The sequence below is a fragment of the Podarcis liolepis genome (assembly GCF_965112155.1).
Source record: "Podarcis liolepis genome assembly, chromosome: 1".
In the NCBI taxonomy this organism is placed as follows: Eukaryota; Metazoa; Chordata; class Lepidosauria; order Squamata; family Lacertidae; genus Podarcis; species Podarcis liolepis.
This window is the reverse complement of record NC_139554.1, coordinates 47,140,541-47,168,371: the sequence shown is the minus strand read 5'-3', so window position 1 is coordinate 47,168,371 and position 27,831 is coordinate 47,140,541. Positions and strand designations below refer to the sequence as shown.

The 27,831-nt window shown below is 44.7% G+C and overlaps 1 protein-coding gene across 3 annotated transcripts in view; it reads right to left on the bottom strand.

The window, feature by feature from the left end:
* The window catches only part of SLC8A3 (solute carrier family 8 member A3), a 165,846-nt gene extending 138,638 nt beyond the window's left edge, over positions 1-27,208 (bottom strand). The window contains exon 1 of one of the 3 annotated variants that reach the window (XM_083506695.1): positions 26,558-27,208. The gene's annotated coding sequence lies outside the window, so the exon portion shown is untranslated. Of the gene's footprint in view, positions 1-25,833; positions 25,984-26,557 lie in introns of those variants that run through there. The other 2 variants (XM_083506697.1, XM_083506696.1) reach the window with 2 other exon arrangements.
* Between the last annotated feature and the right edge of the window lie 623 nt (positions 27,209-27,831).

The following is a 27,831-nucleotide window of genomic DNA, read 5'->3' as shown; positions in this document are numbered from 1 at the left end:
ATTCTTCTTAAAAGGAGGGGGGAAAGGTACAGAAATGGGTTGATTTATATATTTGTTCAAAACATTTATATCCTGCCTTTCCAATACCAAGCCTTCAAGGTGGCTTACAAAATCAATAAAAACTATTTCACAATATAATCCACATAAAAAGATCCAATTAAATGTTGCAGCGGCAATAGAGTAGGATACTGTCATAATGTCATTCACTAAATGTTCGGGAAAAGAAAACAGCTTTATCTCGACACCTAGAAGACAGAAGAGGAGATGCTGAGTTACTATTTCTAGAAAGGTTATTCTGTGATCACGGAGCCAGCAGAGAAAGCTTAGCTTGAGTTGCCAGTCAACTAGCCTTTGCAGGTAGTAGCACCTGGAGGCGAGCCCAATAATCTCAGTGAACAGGCAAATTGGTATTAGAAAAGACACTCTGATTTGCAGCTGGAAAGCAGGGTTTGAAAGATGAGGTTCAGTTTACAAGTGGGTCCCATAAGGATGAGTAAATTTTCCTCAGATCTCAAAGTGGGTCTCGCTTCAGAACATTTGAGGAGCCCTGGTTGAACCAGCTTCCAGGTGAGCAGATTTAGTTAAACGGATACCCTTCTGAACATACAAGGTGTGACCGGAAAGTTCGGTGAATGGTCACAGAAATCGGACAGCGAGAAATATTCGAACATACAATCGGCTTTGGAAACCCACGAAATGCTCACAATTGTGTATGGAGATGAAGCTGTAACTCGAAAGGCAGTGCATGAGTGGTTTATAGCATTTCCATTAAGGGTGGCAAACCATCAATGACGACCTTTGGTCTGGCAGACCACTGACGAGCAGAACGGCTGCAAATGTCAACAGAGTTCGTGAGTTATTGATGTGAGATTGGCGTTTGTTTGTCCGAATGATGGTGGAAGAATTGCATATTCTGCATGAAATCATTACTGAGGTTAATGAGTTGTCCCACCCTCTGTATTCTCCTGATCTGGCCCCACCAGATTTCTTTCTTTTTCCAAAACTGAAATCTGCACTGAAAGGGCACTGAAAGGGCACAGATTTTCCAACATTTCATGCGTCCAAGCTGCTGTGACACGGGAACTGAATGCAATACGAAAAAAGAACTTCTCCAGATGTTTCCAACAGTTCTACAAACGTTGTCAATGGTGCATTGTATCAGAGGGGGCCTACTCTGAAGGCCTGTAAGGTATGTATGTTCAGATATTTCTCACTGTCTGATTTCTGTGACCATTCACTGAACTTTCTGGTCACACCTTGTATTTATGTGTTTGTGTGTAAAAACCTGAGGTGGAGTTCAACAAATGTTAAATTTCGCTTGCCAAACAAAACAATCCTTCCTCTCCTCCCCCATGCTCTGTTCTGGGGGGTTCTCCCAACCCCGCAGAGCCAATTCTGGAGCTGCAGAGACAACCCAGAGGGAGGAGGAGATGGGAAGTCCCACTGCACAAGTGTAAGTACTTGTCCAATGGAGCTTCTGCTGATGGAACAGGAGGAATCCAACCAATGGACCTTTGTCCAGCAGGAAGTGGAATGAGGCCCATCAACATATTTTATATAAATATTCCAAAGCTCAATGTGAATCTCCCTGTCAAAGGCTGTAAAGGAATATATCTCAAACTGTTTTGCAGATTTTGTGTTTTTTCTAAGACAATTTGTTGGCTCCAGATCTGAAGCAAGACACTGCCCATGCTTCTCTCTGTGCTGTGTACTATCTTTAAGCCCTGCTGTAAATGCCCTATTGGTTCAGCATTGCCCAGTCCCGACCCAGTGCTGAATCTGACTCCATCCATTAGTTCTACAGATATTAGCTCTTTGCAGCCCATGACAGAAGCTTGTGGCTGTTTTCTGGTACCTCTTAAGTAAATATATCAAGGACCTGGAGTTTATGGCAATGGAATTTCAAGAGCTGTCTGGCCACCAATATAGTCTGCAGTAGCGGGATATTAAAAAAAAGAGCCAGTGCTGGAGGGCTAAGTCATAGTCAGACACCTTGACAATTTACAATGATTCAGATCCCAGCAATCTCTTCATTTTAGCAGTAGCAAAATAGGAGTTCTGGTTTTCGGGGGGGGGGGATTGTTGACAATGAAATGCATTTCTGATTTATAAGCAAACAGCAACAGGAGGAATTATAGGGCATAAGAAAATGTTTTCCATCCCTTTTGAAGGAGACAGCAATTGGAAGGAGGCAATTTCAGTGGAAGGAGGCAATTTCAGAAAGCTATAGACATTTGAATAATGGCTTTCTTTTGGGATTTATTTTTTTAAAGAAAGGCTACCCCCTCCCCTTTCCTCAGGGAAAAGTGCACCTGAAGGAAGTGATGCGCAAACACGCACATACCCATTAATCACTGTGGCAAATCTACTAGTGGGAGCTGCACATTTGCAAAGAGGGGAATGCAGTCATTTTATAAATATTTAAAGAGTAAGGATGCAAGAACTTCTTTGGCTCAGTCATGTTCTTAAGAAAAGTAATTATTTACGCTGAAGCTTATGCTGTGCCAAGCAAACACATGTGCAACATGGTCAGAAGGCCGTATCTCAAGCTTTGGCAGCAGCAATTCCGCACTCCCTGCGTTACCCGCTCAAGAACACACTGCTTTAAATTCTTAAAACGTGATACAATATTTAAGAGGTGGACCGCACAATCTGTATTTATTCAGAAGTGAGTCCCACCCGTTCCATATTTCTTACTCCCATGTAAATGTCTGACCCCATGCTCATTTACTTGGGAGCAAGCTTCACTGTACCTAATTTGCTTACATTTGAGTAAACGTGCACAGGTCTGAGCAGAGGTGAAAATGACGAGAATAGATGAAAGTGAGGAAATAGAAAAGAAAGGTGAGGGGGAATATTTTCAGAGGAACAAAAGAAAGAACCGATTATTTAATTCTCAGCTGTAAATTAAAATGCTTTAGAATGCTTTGTGAAGCAGGCAGAGTGCTATGGATTGTTAGCCAACGCTCGGTGGCTTAGCCCTATTAGTGGGGATTTTGCAGAATTACTGAAATTGGAGACAGAAGAGAACTATTAAGCGTCTGCGGCTCCCATTCCTCTTCTCCACTGCCTTTTCCCTTCACAACAGCCAGGACTGTTTTGTCCCTTAAGCACGCTATTTTTCTAATGTGTTGTCCTTTTTACTTTTCTATTACCCACAAGAGGACGATGCCACATCCTCCCCAGGAGACTAAACTCACAATCTAATTTATCACAGAGATTTGCACTTCAGCCTTCAGAATGAAAGTAAGCAATTGCATTTTATTCCACCTCGTTATTTCCTACTTGGTACTTTCCGACAGTCTCTCATTACTTGGCATTTAACACTCTAGATACTTCTGGAATAGAATTGTCATAAACTGGAATGGGCATCCCTCGGTCAGACTAAAACATCTTATTTCCATAAAATTTTATCAGCCAGCAACCTCGCCATCTGGATCATTCTTCTTTCAGGGCTTTCTAATTCATCCCTCATGTTTTGCCATTCAGAAACAAATACATAACTAAGGCAATGTGTAGTTTCGGCCCTGGTGCCTGAGGACAAAATGGCGCAGTTCACAAGGAACAAGTGGGTTTTCAGAGGGAAGGTCTAAGTGGAAACATGCTGGTTCCACTGTGCTCCTCTCCCAATTCTGCTGCAGCCACACTACACAACTCTATGCAAATCTGGGCTTGTGGCTCATCTCCCCTTGGTTATAGCTTATAGTTTGTCTGGAGTGCAACAAACCACAAGTTTGAGTTTGGACATAATGCCAAGCCAGATCATGGCTTAGTTAATACAGCAGCAACCGCAGTAGCATAGGATCCTCCTAACGCTTTAGAGAAGTCCGAGTTACACCGTGCTACAGAAGTGCCTCGAGAAGACCAGGCCTCATAAATGTTCTTGCCAGTGGCATTTCACATGGAGTAATATATATGAGTCCATAGAAAGGCTGCGTTAATGGGTGGAGCTCATTATTATAAGCACAGATGTTCCGAGCGTGCAGCAAGCAGAACAGCCAAGCCCTGACTGGAAACTCTTACAGAACTGGCCAGCCCTTCCTCCGACTGAGGGAACATGGAAACATACAAGGATAGGTCAGATGAGCGATGGCCAGTTGAAAAAGACCCAGATCCTAATTTAGAGGCAGGAGCAGGAATTTGTTTATCTGACTTTAGTTCACCATTGTCACATCCTCATTCCATTTCCGTCACAATTAACCACAGACATTTTGTAACTTCCACTAAACCCATTCAGAACTTGCATATCCAGCATTTGAGATATTTTCCCTATAGCCGGTATGTTTCCCTAGTTTAATGTTGTTTCCTTCCTCTCCTTACGTAAAATATCCGTCACCCTGCATATTGCTTCCACAGCTTCACTGAAGCTTGCAGCCCCTCCCACATTATTATCTTCAAGATTAATTAATTGAATCTTTCCCTCTTTTAGCTAGTTAATGGTGGAAAGGCAGCCTTGGCTTGGGCCAGCCTTTGCGGCTCCTTGGCAACCCTTTTTTCAAGGCAGTGGCCATGCCTGTTGCAACGCAGCCCTTTAGCCAATGTTCAGACGCTCTAAATATGCATCTATATGAGCCAATTAGAATTAATATCTCAGGTAAGCTTTTGTGGCGCATGGTAACAGATACTCTCTCTAAACACCACTTCATCACAGTCGCTGAACTTCTCCGACACCCTCATTTTGCAATTAAGTTTTCTTTAGTGATTGAGTAGTTCATCTAACATGATTAATTTCTTATGAGCCCAAGCTGCTTACGCTCATAGCTTTTATATATTAGATGCTTATGGATTTCTTTCTTAATATTGGTTCCCATTATTTAACTGAAGTCAGATTAACCATGCACGACTAGCAAAAAAGAGATTGCACGAGAAAAAATATTAAGTTCGGCAGTCACGTAAAATTAAGAGTTGCCACCCCACCTAGACAGTCCTCCCTTGCTCTCCCTCATACATTAATTTATTTAAATACAAGCTCATTTAGAGTTGTTGCAATACCTTAGCTTGGAAACTGATAATAGGTGGGAAATGGACAGGCTTTTTAAAGAAAAGTGTCAGGCAATTAATATTGGTCAGGGGACACTGCGTATTTTGTAAAGTAGGAAGGACAAATATTCTACTACTCATTTGTTTAACCAACCCATGCCCTTTTGGTCTACAGTTTTATCAAAGGATGCTGGGAAACCTAGGGTTGCCATATTTCAAACAGTGAAAATCTGGAAAAGTTGTTGAGCATTTATTTATTTCATTTTTGCCCAAAGTTGTTGAGCTTTTTAGGTCAAAATCTTGAAATAATGCCGTTTTTGAACATTTGTGTGGAAAAACGGCACTGCCAACATAAAACTGCCATATGTCCAGATTTTCCTGGACATTTTTCCCAATTCCCACCTGAACACTGCTGCCAACTACAGTATTCCGGATATGTCTGGGAAGATCTGGACAAATGGCAACCCTAGAAACCTTACAAGTCTTTTATATTCCCATGCAATCACTATTCCAGTTGTTGGCATCTGTCTGTCTCAAGATACAATGGAGTGTGCCTCCAGGGGTGAAGTCAAACTGCTGGAGAATCACAGCACCTGCTGCGGCTGCAGAGACTGGTAACTGCTGCCTTCCACATTGTTGCTTTCTGCATTAGCATCACTGTAGTTACCTCCTTAGGGCACAAGCCTGGCCAGTGTGTCTGGAGGTCCTGGGCTGCCCAGATGACAAGACCCTCCTCTCAGCCTTGCTGATGTGGTCCAAAGGTTTTGCACCAGCTTGGCTGCAGGAATTGCCAGAAGGAGCTGTACAGTGGTACTTCGGGTTATACACGCTTCAGGTTACAGACTCTGCTAACCTGGAAACAGTACCTCGGGTTAAGAACTTTGCTTCAAGATGAGAACAGAAATCATGCTCCGGCCGCACGGCAGCAGCAAGAGGCCCCATTAGCTAAAGTGGTGCTTCAGGTTAAGAACAGTTTCAGGTTAAGAACGGACCCCCAGAACGAATTAAGTACTTAACCCAAGGTACCACTGTATCAGGACTCCACTCCAGATTTGTACAGGATTTACTCCTTAGCCTTGTCTTCTCCCAAAAAATATCCCACATGGCAGCAGAAGTTTAGCATCAGAGTTCTTCTTCTAGATTTGCTACCTTCTCAGGTTGACGGGCCCCATCCACCCCACACTTCCCTCTCCAGCACATGAAGAAACTGCCTCCTTAACTCTTGAACGGGACCACGAGGGTCATCTAGTCCAATCTCTTGCAACGCAGGAATCTTTTGCCCAACATGGGCTTCAACCCACAACCCTGAGATTAAGAGTCTCATGCTGTACTGACTGAGCTATATGATGTGTAAGTGGTCACCTTTGAGCAGAGTGGTATGCTTCTACCACACCAATCCAATTAAACAGCCATTATTTCCGGGGATTACAATTTGAATTAAAATAGCCATATGAATGATATTTGGATTTCTTTTACGTGTGTTAGAAACAGAAAGCCATTTATGCAGTCCATTCCTATGCATGCGTAGTTCAAGTAAACCCTTCTGAATTCAATGGCAGTTATCTCCAAATTATATTGGCAAAGGGCTGCAGTTAGCAAGACTTGTGAAATCTGCAGTAGACCTATGCAGAATTATATAAGCTACAGAAGGAGAATCCTGGAGGAATTGCTGTGTGTGTTGACCAAAAAGGTATTTCACTGGGAAGTAATGGAGCAATGGTATTGGGATGCTTGCTGCTCATGCATTTACAGAAGATTTACCTGGTGCCCTGCACCTCTGAATTGTTTCCCGGTGAGCAGCACAAAAGGTTACACCATGCCCTCCAGTGGGTACAAAAGTACAGTGCATCCAGGGGGTGAGTCTACATACCTATCTGAATGCAAATCCCAGCATTGCCAGAAGGAACAAGTTGTATTTTTAGCAGGGATACTAGTAGGGTCACTGCTCATGCTGCATTCACCCACAAAACCAGTTTTCATGCAATAGGCTGTGTGCACTGGACGTCACCAGGAGGGCAACATCTGTCAGGATGGGTTTGGGAAGATGGATTGCATAAGGGAGAAGGAGGAGAGCAGAGGAAAGGAGGAACAGTAGCAATCCTGAAATGCCCAGTAAAGTTAGACATGAGGGCTGTAATGTGGGATCCGTCTTACAGATGGATTAATTTACCAGAAATGAAGAGATGGGGTGCATTAGAATTTGGCTAATCTATTTAGCACCAATGTTTTTTGTTTGCTTCCCATTTTACCTTGCCTCGTGAGCTAGCAAACAAGAATGACTTTGCTGTCTCCACTGCATCTTCTTTATGCTGTCCAGTGGGGATTTTCCTACATGCTGGCCCAAAGGGGTTTTGGAACTCACAGTGGTACGCTGTGATTGTTTGCAAAGCATTTCAAGGATAGTCGCTTGCATCCGTCGGGACCTTAGCTCTTCTGTTACAGCAGACAGATCTCAAGAGGCGCTGGTCCTCTTTTGTTGGGTGAGTTTCAGCTGGTACAGCTCAAGGATGTGAATAAGGTGCTTGTATAAACTCCACTTGTAGTCTTGATCCTTTCCCTTATGGCTGATAAAATTGAGTAGTGAAGGAATGGCCCACTAAGCCAAGGACGGGTTTCCATATGAGAGCGGGCAGTCCCTGGCTGCCTGAAGGAGGCAGCGTTAAGATCATTCCTTAAGAAATTCTCCCTGGACCAGAAAGATCTGAATAACTGTTGCCTGGTCACTAATGTCCCCTCCTGGGCTTGGTTCTTGAGCAGGTGGTTGTTGACCAGATCTATGATCTCTTGGGTGAGACTGATTTTCTAGATCCATTTCAAACAAGGTTTAGGTCTGATTTTGGCATAGAAACCACTGCTGTGTATGATGACCTTCATCAGGAAAGAAAAAGCAGGGAGTGTGACCCTGTCGATACTCCTTCATCTCTTGGTGGCTTTTGATACCATTAACCTTGGTATCCTTCTGGAGCAGCTGTCTGAGTTGGGAGTAGGTTGTCACTTTGTAGTGGTGCCAGTCCTACTTGGATAGCCATCTCCAGAAGCTGGTGCTTATGAAGTGCTGTTTAGCTTCATCCAAAGCGGGGCGCTACAGGGGTCAATTTTACATCCCACACTATCTAACATCTACATGGAATTGCTGAGTGGGGTCATCCTGAGTTTTAGAATCCACTGTCATCAATATGCTGTTGGTATGCAGTTCTATTTCTGGCTAGAGGATGTACCGTATTTTTTGCTCTATAAGACACACCTTTTCCCTCCTAAAAAGTAAGGGGAAATGTGTGTGCGTCTTATGGAGTGAATGCAGGCTGCGCGGCTAAGCCCGAAGCTAGAACAGCAAGACAGAGCAGTGCGCAGTGCTCCCTCTAGCTATTCTGGCTTTTGGATAGCCCCCGCGAAGCTTCCGTAGGGCAGCGGGACGAAGGCTCCTCGCTACCCTGCGGAGGCTTCGCGTGGCTCTTATGGGAAGTGGGGGGAAGGGACAGAGCGTGCGGCTCTGTCCCTTCCACCTCCCAGAAAAGCCCCCAAGAACCGCACTCCCTTTAAAGAGCACATGGTTCTTGCAGGAGATGGGGGAAGGTACAGAGGGCAGCTTACCCGCACGCAGCCTCTTCCAGGCAGGGGGGAGCCTTCATCCCGCTGCCCGGGAGAGGCTTCAGTGGCTATCCCAGAAGCCAGAACAGCAAGAGGCTATCCCAGAAGCCAGATCCCTCTTGCTGTTCTGGCTTCTGGGATTCAGAATTCCCCCACCTTGTTTCATTCCCCCCCCCCCAAACTAGGTGCGTCTTATCGTCTGGTGCGTCCTATAGAGCGAAAAATACGGTACTTAACTCATGCCAGGTTCTGGTAATGAACTAGATGAGAACCAACACACTGAAGCTTAATCCAGATAGACTAATGCACTTAGTGGTCCCTCAAACTGTATGGGAGGTGCAACTTGTTCTGGATGGGGCTGCACTCTCCCTGAAGGAGTTGGTACATAGCTTGGGAATACCTCTGGGTCTACTGCTGTCACAAGTTGCCTCGTAGTGCAGAGTGCCTTCCATCAGCTTCAGCTGGTGGCCCAGACGCAACCCTATCAGGATGGAGATACTGCGCCTTGGCTTTCAGGAGTCAGCAAACTTTTTCAGCAGGGGGCCAGTCCACTGTCCCTCAGACCTTTGCGAGGGGTGGACTATATTTTTTGGGGGGGGATGAACGAATTCTTATGCCCCACAAATAACCCAAAGATGCATTTTAAATAAAAGCACACATTCTACTCATGTAAAATCACGCTAATTCCCGGACCATCCTCGGGCCGAATTTAGAAGGCGATTGGGCCGGATCCGGCCCCCAGGCCTTAGTTTGCCTACCCATGCTTTAGTTCCTTGAGAATAGATTCATGTAGGCCTCTGTGCACATATGCCATCTGGGCAGGCTAATAATATCAGTTTACATATGCATGCTCATCACATGATGACTGTATTATTTATCTATTCATCTATTTATTTATTTTCTGACCCTTTTCCCTAACAGGGACTCAAGGCGACTTACAGATAAAATAAGAATAACCTGCTTGCATGAATGTGCCATCATGTATCCAACCTTACAGAGAGAAGTTACGTATCACCAATCAAGTTTATCTCAAGCAAGATGCTTTTCAGTGGAATTTCAAACACTCAGCTTTGCCTACTGAGGGATGATGTGATAGGCAATCAAGTGATCAACACGTGCACCAACCCTGCAGGCCTCTGAGTAGGTTCAGGCGGAGGTATGGGGTCCCAGAATCTAGCTCAGCACAATTCTCACTCCGGCATTCCTTAATCCAGCTCCACCCCTGAAACCCAACCCCTCACCTTCTGATCCAGTCTGCCCACTCACGTAACCCCTGGCACAGATTCTGCTTCCCTCATTCCGAGCTCCTTGTTCATCATTTAGCTTTGTCCTCTGGCTTCTGACCAAGAGCTGCTTTCTGACCAGAACATTGGCTTGCCCTTAGCGGATCTGCGGCCTCCAGCACTTTGGCTCTGACAAGGTTTCGCGCCTGACCTGGTGACCTGATCCCTGGCAGGCAGAATTGGAAGGGAAAGATGCAGCACAGTGATGCATCCTCTTCTTTATTCATACAACTCTGGAAATGGCTCGATTCTGCTTTTGGGGAACAGATCTACTGGAGTCATGCAAAGAGGAATGCATGTGCTAACGATGATCAAGGCCACAAGATGGATGGTACCCTTCAGAAACGGTTGATGGAACAAAGTAAAGTACATCACAAGGCTACGTGCTGTTATTTTTATTATTAATTATCTTTCAACTGTGAAACCTACACAGAATGAAAACGTTGTGCTTTCCTGTCTATATTATCTATTGTTCCTGAGCGTGTATCTCTCCTCTTCTTCTGTGCCTTCTCTTCACTGTCACTCAAATCTCTCTACCCAAATGCTTCTGACACACAGTAATCACGGCAAACTGCTTGAATCTTTTAACAAGATCCCAATATGTAATTTCCTCAGCTTGGGAGGACACCTGCATGTGTTAGGCTATGTAAATGGGCCTGTTTGCTGGAGACAGTTCTGCCCACAAAGAAGGGGTGTGTGTCTTGACTGATTCAGTCGTTTTTGTGATCACTCGCAGATAAATTGATGGACACAAGCTGTTCGTAAAGGCATCTCCTGCCAGGCTATGCACAGGTAACTGTTTCTTCTTCTCTAAAAATGAACTACTGCTACCACAAGGCTACCAAAGGACCACCTTTCTCAGAGGGGAGGAAGGAGAAGACAGAACAGCCTATCAAGCTGCCCATCTATCTAACCCCTCACATTCCAGCTGAGGTAGCTTCTCTTTCCCCAAACTGCTACAACAGGGTGACCTAGGGACCATCTTGTTCATGGGGGATGAGAGATCTAGCTTGCAAAATGTGTTTCTTTCTCCCTATCAGGCCATTTTAGGATGCAGTCTTAATATTGCTGCACGTCATCCCAGTCTCTGAGCTCTGCAAGATTCCAGGGGCTCCAGACGCTTACCCAGGGTTCGTGTTTCCTTTTGGAAATGAGGCACAGCAGAGACAGTGGTATCTTCATTATTTATGGCTTATTTACACATATATGCAACCTGAGCCTACGATGGAGGGGTTTGCAGCATTAGCACCTCAAAAGGGTCTTGCATAGCCACAGCCATGGGTTCAAACCGACATCAAGCATTGCCCTCCGATTCTTTCTCCAGATAGCTGCTTTACTTCTAGGTCATATCACTGCAAACTCTAAATTCAGGCTTTGTCCTTCTAACTATCTCTGAGTTGAGGGAGGGGTATCACCCATTTGTCATATCACACAGAGCCCTTTGTATTTTCTAAAAGAAAATAGTAGCTGAAACAAAGCCATCCTTCAAATTTTACAATGCAATTATCAAGCCAAGTAACTTGCACAAAAATGGATATGCTAGGTTTGAGTGCCTGTAAAAATGCACATTAGTGAAAGTAACACCAAAAAATGTGTTATTTTAGGGAAAATTTATCTGCAAAAAATATGTATATTGGGCAAACTTGCATATAAACAATGGCAGAAAATGCTAATGGAAGTGTCCAACTGAAATAGAAGTGTACAACTGAAATAATACATCCTATGAGATCAATAATGATGGTCTGCCATTTTCATTCTTCCCATTAAGGAAGTCCCGGTGATTCCAAGGACTCCAGTAATACAGTTTGGACACCACTGATCTAAGTATTTAGTTCTGTAAAAAATAAAGGGAGAGTTTCCCATTCTTTAAAATTTTTCATCTCAAAGTGGTTATTTTCCAGATTTTAGACTATTTTAAAGTCCTGTAGAAATAGTAGAAATGCTATTTTATTTTTGTGTGTGCCTGAATTATTATGAGTTTAAGCCATATTTGAAACTCTTGCCTTGCTTAGACGCCTGAAACAGTGAGGGTCACTGTGACACATGTGACACTTAACAGCATGCTTAGCAATCCTGCTGTTGTTCATTCTTAGTTAGATACCTGGTGGGAGGAAAATAGTCATCATCACTGCAGTGTATGGAGGAAAGATTTGTGCATTCCTTCACTAGTGGAAATCTCAGAAAAATCACATCTCCCCCTGTGTAGCAATTAGCATTGGGGTGGGGTGACATCCTACTGGTGCCAATGCAAGGGAGAACAGGTGATGGGTTGAACTAAATAGCTAGAAAAGTATGCACAGACCGCTGTTTGGATGCCCCGAGTCCCCTATTTGCCTGGGTCATAGGCTGGCAACAGCAATTGGATGCAGGTCCCAAGGTAGAATCTGGTTGTCTTCGTTTTGCTTATAAGTATTGAATAGTAACTTCACGGAAAATTCTGAGATCAACAGGAATGTCAAGAGTGACAAATAATATTTGGACCATGACAAGCTGAAGGACAGCATAAACTGAATTTCTGCTGAACTAAATCTGGGGAGAATCAGATGAGACAAGGTATCTCAAAGGGATGGAGTGAAAGTTAAGGAAGGATGATTTCTCTTCTCAGATAGGTCTCATTTGTTTGGCAGCCTTATCTCAGAGCCTTTCTGCACAATCAGTTTATTTTACAATAAATGTGCATTTGATTCTCATTTGGCGTGCCTTCCCTCAAGTCGTACCTCTGATGCAGCAGGATTACATTTTGGAGCACTTAAATTCACAGTATTTGCAGCTGAAAAAGTGGACTATTTCTCCCAAGTAGCCCATTCATTGCAATTTTTACTGCTTGTGGAAGGTGGCTGTACAAGGGTCAGGAATGTGAAGCGGATTTTTCTTATCACATAATTAATGGTATGTGACACAACTGTCCCTTCTTCCTTCCCCCCATGTTCTTCCCCTAAAAAAATTTAAAATATTGGGAGGATATATTTTTCCCCAGGATGCAATTCCAACACATGATCATTAAGCCCCAGCAGACACCTCCCGCCCCTATCCCTAAAGCAGGGTGTGGAGCCCTCCAGAAGTTTTGGACTACAACTCCCATAAACCCCATGGATAATAGCCAGAGAAGATGGAAATCGTAGTCCAGGCTTCCTCAACCTTGGCCCTCCAGATGTTTTAGGCCTACAACTCCCATGATCCCTAGCTAGCAGGACCAGTGGTCAGGGATGATAGGAATTGTAGTCTCAAAACATCTGAAGGGCCGAGGTTGAGGAAGCCTGTTGTAGTCTGAAGCATCCATAGGGCACCATATTGGCTACCTGTCTCAAAGTGATGCCCTGCCATTTTGTAAATTTGTATTGGATTTTCCTTCATTTTTAATTCTACACACACACACAGTCCTTTGGTGTGATTGCATAATATCCCATCTCACACCCTATGAAGCAGATCTAGGTAGATTTTTTTGTTAAGAGGTACAGGCGACAATACAGCTGTTCCCTGCATCACAGTTATCCCTGCTTCCTAATGCTACATCTCCATCCATTCCAGGTGGATGTGATCCTAGAGATGCAAGTGGTGCTATTGCCATTGCAGAGGGACCTCTGACAGTATCAATGAAGTCGTAAACAGAGATGCATTCCACTCAGGTCATATAGGGCACCAAAAAGCATCCCCTGCACTTTTTTCATTTGCTGGTTCACATATGAATAACATTACTTCAGGAAAGAACTCATTCAAAAAAACTGAACATAAACTGAAGTCAAGATTTTCATCTACACAGAGATTACATTCACATTAGGAGCTATTTAAAACAGTCAAATAATTTTATGCTCCTGTGTGAAGCCCCAGAGATAACTTGGTCAACACACCAACAGATTTCCTGTCTGGCCAATAGACCTGAGGTATTCTTACACCTCATCAAGCAATCTAGGCTGCCATAAAGCGGATTGGGGTGATGATGATGATAAAGCAACCATTTCACTCAAAAACTGGTGTGAATGTAACCACCTGTATCTACCAAGCCTCCATCTTGTTCCATGGTGATGGCTCTTAAATGTCAGCAAATCAGGAACAAAAGCCCCTGAAGTAAGCAATTTCACAAAGAATCTACGTTTATTGCCCCCATTGCTGGCAGCCTAGCAACCCACCCACAAGGCTAATTTGGGATTATTATTATTATTTTAATTAATCACGATCTCACTTTGCTTGGAGTTCAGTTATGAAGAGATACAGTTCTGAGGCAACTAGCCTAAATGTGTCATTAAAAAAAAAATTCTTGCAGAAAGATTTCTCTTTAGATTTAGATATTCAGCATGGCCCCTGTAGCTAAATTATGGGAACTAATAAGGGATTATAGGTGTGACAGAAACCTTCTTCAAGCACTGCAATAAAGAGGGGGAGCAGCAGAGATGAGACTGTTAGCTCTGCCCCCCCCCATCCCAACACCTCCCAACTTCTGGGGGAACAATCTTCTTCTGAAGTGGGGAGATTTCTATACTCATGCATACTTTACCCTGCGGTTCTGAAATGTGTGGGGAGCATCCACAAATATAGAAGGCATATGGCCATCCATTTAGTGCGGATATCAGAATGGTATCAAGAAGCAGGGCAAGACTACATAAATGATATTGAACTATATTTTGTAGGAATTCTGCCAAATGCTCTTTTGTGGATGAATGATGACAACAAAGTTAAGACAAGGGGCCAAGCAGCATCTTCCTGAGGTTATGGAACATGTGGGATAAACTCCAATTTCCCCCACTGGCCTCTGAAATTTTATAAAAATTGGGCTATTGGTATGTTCACTAACAGCCAAAAAGGTAATCTTAATAATTTTCTGATTGTAGCTTTAACACAGATGGAGGATAGATTGGAAAATTCAAATTTAATATTATTTGAGTATTTTCAAATATGAGACTTTCTAAACTATTGGTTAAGATTGAATGTCAGTGAACTGAAGCAGTTAAAGCGATTCAGAAAAACAAATTTGGGGTATATATCTATAGATATGTGCCATCTAGAATTTGCTTAATTATATTATCCAAAGAAGAGAGCCAAATCAGTTATACCACACATGAAAAGGGAAATAATATTTAGAGAATAGTTTTTGATGGCATATGGAAATATAGTTGGCTAAATATCAACAGATACACAGCGTCAATAACCTTGATAATGCAATAAAATGTGGATAAATTGGTACCTAATCTTTATCAGGTTTATTTAGGATTTATAAAACCAAGCATTCTAATAATTGGAAATGTGGAATGGGCAGACTGACTTTTCCCACTGGTGGTGGACCTGCCCCGTGGCAAAGAATTATAGGCAGGAGATTTTACAGAATGTTCAACTGATTTTGAAATATAGACTCTAGTTCGACTCTAAACTACTTTTATTGAATTATTTTAAAGATGTTGTCTCACAGGTGAAAGAGAAATTATTGTTATTTATGATTGTGGTGGTAAGGACACTTTAAGATATTGGAAAAATAATCAATCTCCTCAGCTGCAAGAATGGTACATCAAAATGTGGAATTTCACTATACCCTATGGGTAAAGCAATTGTGGGGTAGCAGGGATTTGAATGGATTTAGTGGGTTTGAACAAGAATAGGCTTCTTTTTAAAAAGTATAAAAGAAGCAAGGGAGCTGGCCTGCATTGGTAACCCTTGTCATGCTTTCTAAGTTTTAGCTAAGTAGATTAACACAGAGATAAGCATCTTTTCTAACGACAGACCTGTTCTTGGAAGTGCTCTTAATGGGTTTCAGCCCTCATAAACACAACATTCTATTTATATTCTTTAATATGATAAGAATGCTTCCTATTATTTTTCACATTGTGCATTTTGAAAAGGAAAGACTCTCAAAGGTTGCCTTCCACGGGTCGGAGAGCCATGTGACTGACATGCTTGTCTCCAGCATCCCATTTCATACAGTTGTGCCATCGTTCTTTATCGTAACATGTAAAGAGGGCTAGAGTTGTAATGGGAGCTGTGTCAGATACCAACTTTCTGTGGGAAAGTAAAATAATAATAATAATAATAAATTTTATTTATATCCCGCCCTCCCCAGCTGAGCCGGGCTCAGGGCGGCTAACAACAATCAAATAACAATCAAATAATAACACATTCTAAAAATATTTCATTATAAAAATTAGTTGCTCCTAGATCCCAACTGTGCCACAGTGTTCTGGAGAGTGTTGCGGGGGCACCGTGAGATATTATAATGGTATCTCAAAGATCCCAGCTGCCTGATACTCATTGAAAGAAGATAAAAGAGAACCTCAGCACAGGTGTTAGCAGTGCACATGTCAGAGTGGTAGTGTCTGAAGATGGCCCCTGCCATATCCCTTCTTGCCTTGCCATCGGCTGGGTCTGACACCCACACACCTGACACAATGCAGTTTTGTTATTGTTGTTTAGTCATTTAGTCGTGTCCGACTCTTCGTGACCCCATAGACCAGAGCACGCCAGGCACTCCTGTCTTTCACTGCCTCCTGCAGTTTGGTCAAACTCATGTTTGTATCTTCGAGAACACTGTCCAACCATCTCATCCTCTGTCGTCCCCTTCTCCTTGTCCTCTCAATCTTTCCCAACATCAGGGTCTTTTCTAGGGAGTTTTCTCTTCTCATGAAGTGGCTGAAGTACTGGAGCCTCAGCTTCACGATCTGTCCTTCCAGTGAGCACTCAGGGCTGGTTTCCTTAAGAATGGAGAGGTTTGATCTTCTTGCAGTCCATGGGACTCTCAAGAGTCTCCTCCAGCACCATAATTTAAAAGCATCTATTCTTCGGTGATCAGCCTTCTTTATGGTCCAGCTCTCACTTCCATACACCACTACTGGGAAAACCATGGCTTTAACTATACGGACCTTTGTTGGCAAGGTGATGTCTCTGCTTTTTAAGATGCTGTCTAGGTTTGTCATCGTCTTTCTCCCAAGAAGCAGGCGTCTTTTAATTTCGTGACTGCTGTCACCATCTGCGGTGATCATGGAGTCCAAGAAAGTAAAATCTCTCACTGCCTCCATTTCTTCCCCTTCTAAACTTCAGCTGAGAAGACAATGTGGCAGAGAATACCTGTTCCATTTTCACACCTGCTGTTGCTGCAGACCACTGTGGCACAGACTCGGCCAGCAACAGACTATTCTAAAGACAGCTATGCTGGAACCCACAACTTTTCTTTATCCAGCATTAATTACAGTCAAGTTAGTGGATCCACTGGAGAAATGGTGCGGTTCGACAACTACAGCATTGTCTTAAGACTACAGGCCGCAAGTCATCGCCTCCAGCGTAAAAAGAGGAAGAGACTTTTCTAATAAGCAAAATGGCCACAGCGCCCTTACGTAATGCATGCTCTTGCTTCACTGAAGTGAATGAACAAATGTTTGCTTCAGTGACAGTACAGATTCTGCCAAAAAGTAGCAGTGAAAACGTCCTCTTGTCTGGTCACCTGTGGTGAGAGAATTTGTTCCAGATGACCATGAAAGTAAACTGCTATAACCTGGAAGAGCTACATCTGCTCCTTTTTTCAGGCAAATGACTAACAGAGAAATCCTATGCATATTTATCAGAAGTAAGTCCCATTGGGTTCAACGGAGCTTGTTCACAAGTAAGTATGCAGAGAACTGCAGTCTAATGCAGTGTTTCCCAACCACTGTTCCGCGGCACACTAGTGTGCCGCGAGATGTTGCCTGGTGTGCCGCGGGAAAAATTAAAAAATTTGAAAGATAGCTTCATATCCGGAGAGGCGGCCTTCAGGCGAGTTTTAATTTTAATTTTCCTTCTCCCACTTAATGCCCCACGCTCGCCCGAGCAGCTTGCAGTCCTCGGTAACCACAGTGACCCGAGGGAGGGGAGGGAACAGGGAAGTCGAGGGCGGCAGCGAGCCGCGATGACGTCAGTGGGCCGCGCCGCCTCGCCCTGGCACGGTGTGAGAGCCCCGGCTAGTGGCGCGAGCTTCGGAATAAGTGGGATCCGCATGCGCGAGACCGAGATCGCGGGTAAGGAGCTCAGCCCTGGGCAGGAGGAAGGGGGGCCGCGCGTGCGGGCCACATCCCCACAGAGAGCGAGCCTCCGCCGGCCCACCACTCCGGGCAGGTCCACTCGCATGAGGGGGCGGCGATGGCGACGGCCGGCAGCTTGCCTGCAATGCCATCCCTCAAGCAGGCGAGGAGCCCGGAGGCTACCAGATGCGAGTCCTCTTTCCCACACTGCTCGGGAGTCCAGAGCACTTGGTCGCATTCAGGATCTAGAGTGGGGAAGCGGGGCTTGTGTCTGGGCTGGACACATTGGGCTGCCTGTGCCGCTCGACCTGCGGGGAGAAATCAGGGTGGGAGTCACGACCGTGAGGCAGGGCTGCCAAGTGTGGCAGAAGAGGACACGGCCGTCGCAACTGTCCTTAGGTAGGAGCTTCTTCTGTGTCGACCTGCTGCCCTAAAGTCTTGGCTTTTTGGCGGTTGGCACAGAAGGAAGGCAAGGGGGAGGGGAAAAAATGAAACTTACACTTTTGTGCGTCCCTCCCAGCGTGACGCTGCGCGCTGACGTCACGGGGCTGTAATGGTGGTGTGCCTCGAGATTTTTTTCATGAAACAAGTGTGCCTTTGCCCAAAAAAGGTTGGGAAACACTGGTCTAATGTATGCATGTTTGGGCAGACGGACTGATTTTCTGAGCCAGTAACTTTAAAAGAATGTTTTCCTGTTTGCTTGCTTGCTTGCTTTGCCACTTTAAAAAAGCCCAGTAACAGCATCTGATCCTAAATATCCCCATCAGGTACTCTGAACCATTTACCATATGTTAGCAAATTGCATCAAAACATTAGGGTTCTTCTTAGCTAAATCAATTGGAATACTCTGCAAAATAAGTAATATGTGCCAGAAGCAAAAGTATGGAGTCTCTCAATTGGGAGATCTGTGGATGATTTTCCTGACTTTACAGCTTCTGCCACAACATAAAAACGGTCTCTGTGTTTATTTAATTTCTTTAAATATTGAATTAGATCATATTATTGCTTGATTGAGAAACAAATGAAATTTGGCAGGCAGCCCAAGCTGGAGCATGTTAAAACACCCTGAAGAAGGCCACCTAAAGAAAATACTCATTTGGCTTTTATGTGAAATGTTTTTTTAAAACAGAGTCTGATGGGGGGGCAGAGAGAACAAGCACATTTTTATATTTGTATAATCACATATTGCCTTCAATAACACACTGGATTACCAGTTTAGCTGAGGATCTCTCACTTGTTGTTCAAAAGGTTGCTGAATCTGTTACATGCAACAAAAAAACAGAATTCAGCCAGACTTAAGCACTTCCTAACATTCCAGATTTCCCTGGGACACGTGACTGTTTGTTCTAAAAAAATCAATAGAACTTTGAAAATGTTAACACTGAGTGGATTGGGGCCAATACCCACAACTGCTGATTTCCTAACAATTGCATCTAAAACATCTTACTCTGGAAATAAGTGCTACTTATTTTAAACAGTTCTCCTAACAAATATGGCACTTGGGATTTCAAGTACTACCTAAGCTCCTTCTCCCTTTCAGTTTCATGGTATTGAGTATTACAGAGTTATGTATTATAGCATTACAAACAGTAATAAGGGGTAATAATGGTGTGGGTTTTGTTAATCTAAGATGACTAAGTACTTATGTTGCCTTTTAGTGGGCCTAAATCCATTCCACTGAGTTATGTTTGGAGATCTATAAAACACTTAAAATGTTCACACCCACTGTGATGATTGCAGGGGGTATTTTAAATTTTCTGTGGTCCTGAACAGACCTGCCCAGCATAAACACATCAAGTTTAACCCAACCTGCTAATCTCCTTGTCTGCCGTTGCTTGAATTCCAAGCTTGCCCACCCCGGCAAATAATATAATTTGCCCATGGCTAGTGGTCTGCATTTGGCTGGGTAGGTCACATGTTATGTAGGCTTGGCTTATAGCAATCTTCCTCTACCTGATGAGCTACAGATGTTTTTGACTACATCTCCCATCACTCCAGACACTAGCATAACAATGTCAGCTACGAGGGGAACTGCAATCCAACCACATCAGGAGGATGCCAGGTTAAGGAAGACTGGCCTAGAGTATTCTACAAACCTGCCATGCTCATCCAAATTGGTGCCCTCTTCGGATAAACTACCAGAGGATGTTCTAGGGCAATGCAAACTGAGGATACACTCCACAGCAACTTCCTCAAAATGGGGATAGTCTGCTGCAGTCTAAAATAAGTTTATCATAACAGTGCAAGGACAGCTTTTGAAACAAAATCAACTATTCCTTGCTACTTCTGCTCTTTGGGTTGCTAATGATGGATCAGGCGACCGGCCTTACCACCAATTAACTACGAGAAAGCTGCAACAAAACCTTACTTCCAGAAAAGGTGTTTAGGAGGGCTGGTATTAATCTAAACATTTCTTTTTTAAAAAGAGAGATAAAATTCGCTATTTAAGTCACTGCCAGTATGCCATGAAAACTCAAACATTTTAAAAGGATGTGGTTAGAGGGGGTTTTTTAAGGCCTGCTCTGGGATCTGTAGTGTGTGGGGGCAGGAAAGAAAGAAACAAACATGACATTATTTTGCACATCACACTAAGCCAAACAATGGCTTTAGACAGAAAACGTGAGCTCCCAGAGAACATCTTGCGGCCTCTCTGCTCCTTTTTTCTGCTACCGCTCAATGAGCTAAGGAAAAGGTTTAGTATGTTATCTGAACCTTGGCTGTAGCCAGACCTTAGTTCTAGCTCATGGTTAGTCTGGAGGCAGCTTAACCAGGACACACTATGGCAGATCTTGGCTTAGCATGTTGCGTCACCCAAAGGGACCATGGAGGAGCAAAGTGGCTGCAAACAGTGGTGCGCCTGCTATCTTCCTTATACAGTTTCAGGCAAATGCTAATGACGCACCTCTTTACCCTGTCTTTTGACACTTGAGGTGTATATTTTAGTTCCCACTTTATAACGGTTTTTAAATATTGTGTTTTAATATTGTGACCTGCCCTGGAGCCTTAGGGTGAAGGGTGGGTAAACAAACAAACAAACAAATCATCACCACCACCATCTTCATCTAGTCCAGCATTAGAACAGAGTAAAGGTAAAGGTAAAGGGACCCCATTAGGTCCAGTCGTGGCCGACTCTGGGGTTGCGGTGCTCATCTCGCTTTACTGGCCAATGGAGCCGGTGTACAGCTTCCGGGTCATGTGGCCAGCATGACTAAGCTGCTTCTGGCGAACCAGAGCAGTGCACGGAAACGCCGTTTACCTTCCCGCTGGAGCAGTACGTATTTATCTACTTGCACTGTGTGGTTTCGAACTGCTAGGTGGGCAGGAGCAGGGACCGAGCAATGGGAGCTCACCCCGTTGTGGGGATTCGAACCGGCAACCTTCTGATCGGCAAGTCCTAGGCTCTGTGGTTTAACCTACAGCGCCACCCGCATCCCCCTAGAACAGAGTAATCAGCTCTAAACAAGTACCCATGGGGCAAAAGTGTCACCTTTAGTGAATGAGGAAATTTAGCAGGCCTCATTTTCAAACTCAGGAAATTCTCCAAAGTGGCTGAAACAATATTTTATTTTATTTTATTTTATTTTATTTTATTTTATATCACTTCTCTACAATCTGTGTAAGAAATTCTAGAAGGATAGTCATGCTAGATTGTAGCAGCATTCATTGTTGTTTCTGAAAGAAACTAATACACTCAAACCTGGACTTCTAGCTCTTAGTGTATCCCAACTTTTGTAGAATGCCTAGTCAAGAGTACATTTCTGGTGAAGCAGCACTGAGAACTGCAGTCTCCGGGCAGATTATCTGTAATGGTTACTGTGAATCATAAACTTCAGAATATATATTAGAAAAGCTTCAACTCCAGCTTGCATTTTCACCAGAAGCTCTTGATGCATTTTTCTGCCTGGACGCAGAGGGCCACTGGCAATTTCTAGGCACACTCTAGGGCTAGTTATCAAGCAGAATTCATAAATGAACAACTTCGAGTTTTAAGCAGTTCTGCTGCCTACACGCACTATGTCAGACATCTCAGAACAGGCCCACTTAAAATGACTTTTTTCATGCTTTGGAAGATGTAAAAATAACATAACATCTTAGATGCACAGCTCCCTTAAAACCAACGATGAGAAAAGAAATCCATACAAAAAAAACTTTTTAACAGGAAGCTGGTTTCATAGTAGCATAATTCACAAAGATTATAGGCCAGCTGCTTCTCCCAAATAAACATAGGGTGCATATGGTATAATATTTATATTTGCATAGCACTTTGGTGTGTTCAGAGAACTTCACATATCAAAACATCCTGTAAGATCAGTATCATTAATGCATTACAGTGGAACCTCGGGATCCATTCCGGAGGCCCATTCATAACACGGAACTGATGTAAGCTGAAATGCCGCGTCTGCGCACGGCGCGTTTTAGCACTTCTGCGCATGCGCGAGTGGTGAAACCTGGAAGTAACCCGTTCCAGTACTTCCGGGTTGCCGTGGGATGCAAGACGAAAACACGCAACCTGAAGCGGACACAACATGAGGTATGACTGTATTACAAAGGCAAATCTAAGAGGTAGAGGTCTGTCTATGGCAGGGGTAGCCACCGTGATGCACTTCAGGGCAATGATGGGACTGGAGTTGTAGTTCAGAAACAAGTGGAGGGCACCATAACTGCTAACCCTGTCCTAAGGTCACTAGTGAGTTCAGGGCGAAGGGATTTCCTAATTCATATGTCACTGGCTTAGCTACTCTGCCAGCATTCCCACTGTGTTCTTCTTCGAATGCGAAGCAAATCATTTTGTATGTACTGAGAGAAACTAGGCAGATCTTCAGTCTATTGGAAGGACATTCTCACTGGTAAGTGAAGAGACAAATGTTTATTATATAGGTATGTACATTTAAATGACCTAAACAGGATGCACATCATGAGAATGCAAACATGGTATATATGTCTGGGGTGGGTGGCTTTGAGTGTGTTACTCTGCTGCTGTCAGAAAAAAATGCAAAAAGGGTAGTGTCTCCTATTCCTCCACATAGTGTGATCCACAATCTAATGTTATCAGGAACTTGTCCAGCAGCCATAAAACCAGAGAACTCCAGCTGGTCTTGTGGTGTTACCAAACACATAAAAATTCCATTGCCTCCATGGTTGCTAATGTCTTTGCTGTTAGAGCATCCAGGGAAGCTGCAGAGGGTTGCTCATTACTCTTTACAAATAAATGAAATTATTCACCCAATACCAATAAAAGAGCTGTCAACAGAAACAATTGACCAATGTCTCTCTGGCTAAAGCCTATCCAGCGCACGCCACGGATAGCAACAGCTTTAATATGCTGTTGTCCTGGCTAGACATCAGCAATTGCCAGGGTACCCCAGAACAGACATGTGCTCTGGGGCCCCCACTTCAATTTCCCATAAAAGCACAAGCGTGACACTATGTCTGGTGCCATGGGACACTGTGAGATACTGAAATGCCAGCTCCGAGCCAGTCTTGGAGCACTGCTGCCACTTCTTCCAAGTATGCCTAAGGGAGAATGGCCATCAATGTAAGTGGGAACCCACATTGTTGAGGACCTCACTCAAGCATGGAGCTGACCCAGCCATTACCAGAGCTTTCTTGGCTCCCAGCTTTTGGAGTACCTGAATATGGCATTTTCTTACCCTGAAATTAGCATTTATATTTTGCTGCTGTGCTAAACACACATGTAACCTCTACTGAATAGATTTCAGTTCCCCCTCTTTCACTCTGCAGTAGAGAAATATCAGGCTGGTTACTCTCAAGAACGCAGAAGAAGCTTGAGTGACTTGTCCAAGGTCACGTCACAAAGTATTGGTGGGTACATAAGTGGAATCCCACAAATCATTCCTTTTAACTTGCTCAACTCAAAGCTTTCCTCTTTAATTCAGATTTTGTCCTTTAATCATGCAACACACACATGATCCCCACTAAGTACATCTTCTACCATCTAGCAGTGTCTAATTGAAGAACAGAGCCTTCCCACAGAAAAGAAGGTCCACTCCCATAATTGTGGGACACTGGCTAGTTATAGCCACCATGTGAAATTGCAGTGTTACACCAAAGGTTCGCTGAAATTACAGAGTTACAGCAAATGGATACTTTTATCAGTCAATGCAGAAAAACAAATGAAAAAAATATCTAAAGCCTAGCTTCTCATGAATGAAACTTTTACTGACTAGGAGGGAATCATCCTGTTCCAACTGCACAGAATTTCAGCCACTTGAGTTCCTCCAGTCTCAGTCCATCCAAGGGATGGATTATTAGCAAGCAACCAATGAGAACAACAGAAGAGAAACCCAGTGTTGTTCTGCACTAGAGGGTTGAACTAAAAGGAAGTGGGTTTGGATGCCAGTAGGCAGCCTTGATCATTTTTCTTGGTCTACCTCCCAACTGATAACAGGTGACCTTCCATTACGGGCTAATTATGAAGATGGATTAAATCAGAAAGCATTCTCAGGTACCCCGAGCAAACAGAGTGCAGGCTATACAGAGAAGGCTGGTTTTATTTCCACTGCTTTGGAAGTTTGTCCTTTCCAAAGAAAATACCACAGCAAGTTTAGTTAAAGTCAGTGTACACATTACCTGAAAAGCTTTCCAAAAGGCAGATGGAATCGGGATGTGTGGATCTACAATCTCAGTACACGTCTACCAAAGAACTCCCCAAGGTGCCACGCCAAAGTCAGGTTTGTGGTGACTCCACCACATAACCACTATATTCTAAAAACGGCCACGTAGAATAACCATCGGAATTAAGAAGTAGCAAGCAATGCAATCTTGGTCCCACCAGAAAACCCTTCTTCAAATATCTCTCTTCTTTCATTTTCCATTGAGAGCTGTGTTATTTAGGACTGTTCTACAGGACAGAGCCATGCCAGGCAAACTAAGAACCACATTTGCATGCTTCTCGTTAAAGGGAAATGGTCCTGTCAGGATAGGACAAATGTGCATTTTCAGAATCTGCAGAGGAAGGGGGAAACACCACATTTCAGAAGAGACAAACAATAACTAATATTTGTTCCTGTGTTAATTTTTCAAAATTGGCCCTTAGCATAAAAAAAAACTTAACCTGTATATATTTTCATTTATTCCTGCATAAGGCAGCAGCACTACACTTCCAAAGAGAAGCACCTGATCTACAAGTGTCCCTTATTTTTAACTGGATAAACCCCTTATTGAAAAAGGGTTGGGGGCATACACGTGATTTTTCACCCTAGGCTTGGGGGCTCTTTGGCCCCGGTTCTCCCTCCTGACATTTTGGTGTGTTTTTTGTTTTTTGTTTTTTTTTAAGGAAAAGAGAGAATGGGCTTGGTAGGCCCAACAAGCCAGGAAGGGGCAAGGTGTGAGCCCCTTCCGGGAAGCAGCCACGATCCCCGTCCGCCCCCTCGCCTCCCGTTCCTACAAAGTGAACTGCCCTCCTTGCCCTATTTAGGAAAGTGGATGGCGCAGGAGCTATATTTGAAAACCGAGGTAAACAAGATCTCGGCGGTAGTGGATGGAGCACGACAGCTGCCTAAGATTAATCGCGCAAGTCGAGGGGGGAAAGGGAGACCCGCGCAAACACATGGGAAGATTGCGGGGGGGGGGCTTGCCTGCAAGGGCTTCCTTTGCTTTCATTTTGAAATGGGTCCCGAGGCCAAACAGCGGCTGGAAATCCCTTTTCCTTGAACTGCAGCCGGCCCTTCTGTCTACCCGAACAACCCCTCCTCGGCCATTAAAACAGACATCTAGATGTTCTGTGGAGTGATCCCAGCACGATCGCTGTTTTTTTTAAGGAACAAGTCGATTGGTTTATGGGGTCTCCGTTTGCGCCACTTTTTGTGCAAAGCTCTTAGCTATGGCTCCAGACCCAAACAAGACCCAAATAGGGCGTTTGGGGAGAGAAAAAGAAATTTATGGCCACTGCATTAAAGGCATCTATTCTGCCCATTGCTCCTGCCTCCCTTCCCTTCCCTTCCCTTCCCACCCCGGGGAAAAAAATCCAAATCCTCGTCTCCCCTCACCTCCTGCACTGAGCCACCTCTCTCGCCCTTCCCTCCTGCATCTGTTCCAAAAGGCTGTCAGCAAGTTCGGCAGGAAGGAATCAAGGAATCCCCGGGTTTTGGCTGTGAAACGGAGCGCCCTGCACGCTTCTCGCCGGAGCCCTTGCCGGCTTGTTATTATATTAAAATCTCACCGCCCCCACCCAGCCTCTCTCCTGATCCCCGCGCAAAAGCCGCTACGGCGAGGGGGTGGGGTGGCAGGAGAGTTTGGAGAGCGGCAGGCAAAAGCGAGCAGGGGCAGCCTGCTTCCATGCACCTTCTGACGGAGCACAAACCCCGAGCAGATCCCCTCCTTCCCTGCAATTTCCTCCGGCTCCTTCAAACGGTCTGCGTGCAAAACTAGGATGCGAGGCTGCAGCACCCGGCTTATCTCCATATGCATGTGCAACACACACACACACACACACACTCATAAATGCACAGCCTCACACGCAGGCAAGCGACAGCTCCATCCTCCAAGCAGGGAAACGGCCCTCCTGTTTGCATTTGCAACATCTGATCCAGCAATTTCCTGATGGGGGGCTTGCTTTTTGCAAGGAGACCCTTCCCTCTCCTCTCCCTAAACGCACACATACACACACGCAACTATATAGGAATTCGCATGCAGTAGCGAAACTAGGACTTCCCAGCCACAAACCTGCATATTTTGTTTACAGTGAAATGGGAATGGACCTCTGCCACTTACCTTTCTGATTCTTTGCGGGGGGCGGGGGTCCTCCTTGCTCCCCAGTTTACAGATCCTTCCGGTTCTCTAAAGCGATCTCATTGCATCTCGTGCCCGATCGTTGCCAGGACAGGAGGGAGGATGGTGAGGTGTGGAGCGGAGAGGGCGCGAGGGGGGGCCTCCTTGGCATGTCAATCCAACTTGCCTGGCTCGCCGGTGGACCGAGCTCCTCTTCCACCGCTGCGCGTGGGGAAGTGCATTTGAAAAAGGGGGAAGTGCGTGGGTTTAAAAAACACGGGCGATTCCCCCTCCCCACCGCCCGGCCTCGCTTATGCTCGGTGGTGTGTGCAGAGTAATTTGGAGAGGGGAGGGAGGGAGGCACAGTGGAGATGAAGATAAGGTGGGCGAGCGAGGAGGGCGGGGGTGGTTGGGAGGGAGGTGGTGGTGGTGGCGGCACACCCCGCCTCTTCCAAAAGAAAATAGACAGCAGGGTGGGCTTCTCCTCACACCATCCCTGGTGCTTCAGAAGAGAGAGAGGGAGACTTCGCAGCCTGGCAAGACAGCAAGCGGGCCAACCTCGGCGCCTGCTTGCTTTCTGGATGAGAGGCAGACCCAGCCAGCCTTGTGCACAACTGCAGCAGAGAAGCCAAATCAAAAAGCCAATCTGCGAGCCTCTCCAAACTCCACGTCACCCTATCAGCTGGGAGCAAGAACTGCAACCGAATTACAAGCCATGCATATTTATCCTTCGCAACGCTGCGGGGGGGGGGGCTTTTCGGATTGTGTACTTTGAAGCGCAGGGAACCACAGGCAAGCCCCGCGCAAAATAAATACATGAATGGGCTGCCTCTCTCCAACGGACGGACGAATGGATGGACAGTCAGATGAGTGGAGACCCCCGGGGGGGGCAGAGATTCTCCCCTCCTCCCCTTTTAGTTATGTGGCTTTGACTTTGCACCTTCTATATTGGGGGTAGCAAAAGGAGGGGGGAGAACAAGATCTGACCCTTGGAATATTATTATTTTTTCAGAAGTAGAAAAACAAAACCCCAAACTAACCCAAATCTTTCATTCGGTTGGAAGTATCTGCCAAGGACATCTGAGAGAGAATAAATATAGCTGCTGAAAACTGCTTAGGCAGAATCCGTGTTGGCTTTTGGGAATCGGTTGGATGCAGCCTGTTCATGTGGCCGTGGTGGAGTTGGTGGGAATGCGCCCAGTCATCTTTCTTAACCGAAGTCAAATAACTACTTGGGAGGCAGCAGCAACCATTTGGAAGCTAAAAATATGACCCAC